Here is a 5,428-nt window from a genome sequence, read left to right as displayed (position 1 = left end):
AAAAAGTTTTATCTAAAACCTTATATTTTACTTACATCTATTTAATTAATTCATTTTTTAACAATCATACCTAAATTACTCATGAATACTTTATAAGACGTTAGACAAAGTCAATTATTATCACAAGCTATTTTCTCTCCTGACAAATGAACTTGACTTTTAGTAGTACACTTAGGTAGAATAAACATATTGTATTGAAATGTGGATAACTCTAAAAGATATGTATTTAAAAAAATTATACCAGCAATTTACATTACCTTTAATATCAAATATTTTTCTAGACTATGTGAACTTGAAAAAACATTAGGGTTAGTTTTTTATTTCTTAATTTATATAAGGACTTAATTCCTTTAAGCCAATTAAGTAGAGCTCTTTATAAACCAATTTTAGTTAATATCCTCCAGAGATAGAAAAAAATAAGTTTTATAAACCGACATATAAATATACATACATATATGGACACATATATAGACACGTACAAATATTTAGATAGATGGAACAAGAGACCTGATAGTTTGTTTTAAAATTTAGGCATGAAACAGATACAATAATGTAAAACTCATTAATTTGTAGATAATAGTTAGAATAAGTTAAATTTATCTGCTCAGATGGTTAATTAAGGCTTTTTAGTATTTGTGGAGAAGAGTTTTAAGATTTGTATTTGTCCCTGACAAATAATTTTAAGGAAACTCAGCTAGATTCAGGATGAGGGGGCCTTTCTAGCAGTTTGTACTTTTTAAAAAGAACTATTTTTCTTATTTTCTGTGGTTTTCAGGTTTTCAACATTAAGGTTTTCCTGGTTGAGTTAATTGGGCTCAATCTCAGGCAATTGTGGGATGTTATCTCTTGAGGTGTTTACATTTTAAAGACATGGTAAAGTTCATAACTTCAAGGGAAAGAAGAAATATGAGTTGTTTTTCCTTCTAGGAGTTTAAGGTATTGCTGTTTCAAATTTCCTTCCTTTAAGTACAGGTAGTTGTACTTCTAATGTCCTGAATTTTATGTCCACAAATATCTGAAGGTAAATAGGAAGTGGTCTGAGTGGACTTTGATTTTTGTTTTAATTTCTGTCCTTCCATTGTATTAAGGGAGTCTTAGTGGCTAGCTATTATATCAATATGAGAGCTCTCTAAATTTGTTTTCTCAACTTAGAAGTTCCTCCAATTAATCTCAATAGTGACTTAAACCAATAAGGCTTTTATGGCTTAACCTCTGCACCTCTGGACCTCTGCACAAGGTCCAGAAAATTTACTCCCCGAGTTAGCCTAAGAAAGATAACCGGCCCTGTCTTCAAAACAAACAAACAAACAAACAAACAAACAAACAAACAAACAAACAAACAAAAACACAGCAGTTCCAAAACACAGAGAATCATGTGTTTCCCATCCCCCAACATAATTGAGTTTTAGATTCCCTAAGCTTGGATCCAGGGCTTATTCGATTGGCTGTCCACCAGGTGCATCTTCCAGCTGGTGGAGAAACTAGACAAAAGAAAACAATGACCATCTCTGGGAGGAAAAGGATCAACAGAAACATGAGTTTTTACCAAAATTGCTATGCCCAAGGCACTAGTTCCACAAATATTTTCTCCTGGTAATCTAAATTTAGAAAGAGAATTTTTTTATATAATTTTCTCTTTTTACTAGACCCACAGATATTTTAAGGAGAGTGACAAGGTAAGAAAATCTTCCCTGTTTGCTAGCTCTATTGTCAGACACCCAGTATCTCTGAGCTGCAGTCATCTCAGGAAAAGCAGTGCTCAGGAAAACCACTGGGGAGGGGGAGAATTCCCCCCAACCGTTCTTTAGTTCTTACGGCTGGACTATTAATAAAACAATAAAATTGACAGGAGACTAGATTAACAGGAGAAAACCCTATTTAAAGCATGTGCATGGAAAAATCCCAATGCTCAGATCATAAAATGAGGCTCCAAGAAAAGATAGAACCAGGCAACTTGTTCCACTTTTTAGACAAAAAGACCACACATTTGTGAGAAATTGACAGGACAAAGAAAGTCACTGCTCAGTGGAAAGGAATCTAAGCAAGGTTTGGGTATTCAAGTGGTAAATTAGAAAAGAGGAAAAAGGAGTTGACGGTACAGACCTTTTGGCTCTGAGTCGTTCACATCTAGCAAGAAGGCGAGTGCTCCAGGTACGGGATGGACACCTTTCACAGGGGAGCTTTATTTCCTGCATTGGAGGAAAGAAGCGAGGGTCAAGATGCACTTCTGGCATTGGCTGCTGGGCAAGTAACTTCAACTAACTCAAAGTCACAATATGCCTTTGTGGGATATTTTTGGGGCAGGCAATTTTAGGCTCCAATATATCCTTGTAGTCCAACTTTATTAATGTATTTCTTTTCAGGAAGGAGTTGAATTTTCAGCATCCTAATGATGGTTTTTTTTCTTTGATCCGTTAAAATGATCAATTATCACTACATATTGCTTCTGAACGAACTTTATATTTCTGGGAAAAACTACTTGAACTTTATATTTCTGGGGTATTTTTATTTTGCCGATTTGATTTGCTAACAGTTTGTTTGTACCTACATTAGTAAGTGAGATGGATAGGTATATAGTTTTCATTTCTAGTACTCTGTCAGGTTTGATACCATATTTACACTGGGTGCCTAGAAGAAATTTATGAATGTTCCTTTTTCCTCTCTTTGTAAAAATGTATATGTTATGGGAATTATCTGCTCCTTGAGGCTTGAATGAATAGCCTGCGAAATCACCCAGCTTTTGAGGGAAGGATAGATCTCTGACAACTTTTTTTTGTTTTTAAGTAACACATATATGGTAAAAATTTCAAACTGCATGAATGGTCATACAATTGAATAGTCCTCCCTTGAAAGTCAGTAAATAATCCCTCTCACCTCTTATTTCCAGTCCCTCAGTTTTTCCCCAGCCCCCCCTTCCACCCCCGCCCCAGGCAACCACTGTTACTAGTTTATTGTTTAGCCATTAGTACAGTCTGTGAATATTCAAACATATGAATATACAGAGGGTGCACAAAAAATGTATACACATTTTAAGAAAGGAAAACTGTGTTAAAATTGTAATACTCAATATATACGGATCACAAAAGATGAATATAAGTCACGTTTGACTTCTCCAATTACAAGAGGTGCTCAAAGTGGTTACCATCAGTGTCCAGACACCTCTGATTACGGCAAACTACTGCTTGAGCAACGTTGACCAAAGTGTCCACTTGTATACATTGTTTTGGCAACCCCAGTACATATATTCCCTTCCCCTTACCTTTTAGCTCAAATGGTAGCGTACCCTACAAATTGTTCTGTACTTTGCTTTTTATATATTTAAAATTTTCCTACCAAAATTCCCTACTTCTTTTGAATTAATTTTGACCATTTTTCTAGGAAACAGCCTGTTTCCTCAATATTTTCCAGTTTTCATACAGTTCTACATTTTATTGTCCTGTAATTTAGAACAACTAGCAAAGTTCTCATTGGCCTAAATGTTAATCCCACTTCCACCACTTACAAAGTTTCTAAGTAACTCGGGGTGAGTCATGTGAGTCCTTAAATGTTCATAGTCTAACAGAGGATAATGACTATAAATGCATTGAAGAACACTGAGTTTGGTAGTTCTGAGATATATTATTTGCAACTAAAAACATAAAATAATCCCTATTTTAGGAGCTTGTCTCTATGACACCCCCTTCCTCCACAACCTTCCATCCTGAGATTCTTCATAGCATATTATCTCACACCCAACCGACATCCTCCTTATTAGTTAAATGGGGGAAAACTGGCATTTTTAATCTGAAACAATGCCTAGGTAACCTGAACACTGATTGCCTCAGCAATTGTTTTATGGCCTGTCCTCCTCTTCACCTAGCATCAAGGCCATCTTTAAACCACTGGCAAAAAGGCCAACAGATGAGGCTAGTTGGGGCTTGCGGTTGGGGTGAGATAGCTAAGTTTGGAGCTTGGCAAGGAAATAGAGGAGGTTATTGTCATGCTGGGTCTCTAGTCCCGCTCCCCGCATAAGAACACAGGATATGGCAAGGCCAAAAAGGAACACCGATGGAACCATAGATAGGGGCGTCATACCACTAAATTCTCACTGGCGGCTGGGTTGGAGACACAGAAAGCAGGAGCTACAAGATCCGCAATTTGCCATCCGCTTCTCTGCCAGCCAGCCAGCCAGCCAGCCAGCCAGCCAGCCAGCCAGCCAACCCACCCACCCACCCACCCCTGGACCCCCAGCCTCCCCACCCCCAGCATAGCCATGGCAGTTACATCAGTGGCTAATGGCTAACTGGTTACAGCTGATGGCCATCTACTACCCGAGCCAGCACCTTTCCACAGGAGGCCGACAGCCTGGAAACTGCTCTCTGGGACTCTGACCCCACAGTTATCAATGGCCTCAGGGAAGTGGGAAGGGACTTGGTAACCCGATAGTCAGTGCCAGAAACCAAGAAGGGGGTGGGATAGCACTGGGGCGGGTGGAGTGGGTGTGGGAGGTTGGGGCTGGGGAATTGTACATATGATCTGTTGTAATTAAGAAAAGGTTTCATATCTACTGGTCCAAATTTTAGTATCACTTCCATCAGTGTTTGCACAAGAACTGAAAATGTTCTTGGTCTGAAGGAGAATTATAAGAATATGTAAACAAGAGAACCTGCGTGCACACACACAAACAAGTCCCTTAGTTTAGAAACTTTGTCCCACCACATTCCAGGTTCTTTCTCCTTAATTTTAATTACTACTTGAGCGCTTTCCTGGATTGCCTATTCAAAAACATCAAGTACTTTATTTCACACCCATCCCCTATTGTTTGTTAAAAGCTGAAAACTGGTATTCGTAGCGCAAAAGAGCCCTCAGGCGTCCTGCATACTGCTTGGTCAACAATGGATGTTCTGACTTCCTTTTAGCCTGGGGTCGAGGAGTCACAAACACCCTGAAAGCCCCCACAGGAGAGGGGGAAAAGAGGTTGAGGCATGCAGAGTTTTTATGTTATTCTTCTAAGAATTACCCTTTTAGACCTTGAACATTTTCAACACGTGCCCCAAATCTCTTAGCAACCTTGGAACTTGCAATGGGATTAAAATTTTGTCCAACATCTATAGAGAAGCTCCCCACTCAAAATGGGTGATGGAAGACATGTAATCTCAGAGGCCTGTGGAGAGACTGTATGTATGTTTATAAAAGTCGAGGACGTGGGTAGCGGCCAAGCAGCGGGATGGGAAGAGGAGGGGAAGAACAGGGAATGAGCTGGGCAGGGGCGACAGCGGCGGGAGAAGTAGGTTTGGGGTGGGTTGATCCCTTTAATCTGCAGCACGGAAACGGGAGGTTTCCCTGCGGCGAAGGAGGGTTAGGCTTGCTCCCGGAGGTGCGGTGCTGGGGGACCGCACTCCGAAACTATTCCTGAGAGCCGAGCCCCGGGTGTGGGGCGGGGGAGAGA

This window comes from Rhinolophus ferrumequinum, chromosome X (assembly GCF_004115265.2).
Source record: "Rhinolophus ferrumequinum isolate MPI-CBG mRhiFer1 chromosome X, mRhiFer1_v1.p, whole genome shotgun sequence".
Lineage (NCBI taxonomy): Eukaryota > Metazoa > Chordata > Mammalia > Chiroptera > Rhinolophidae > Rhinolophus > Rhinolophus ferrumequinum.
This window is presented reverse-complemented; position numbering follows the sequence as displayed.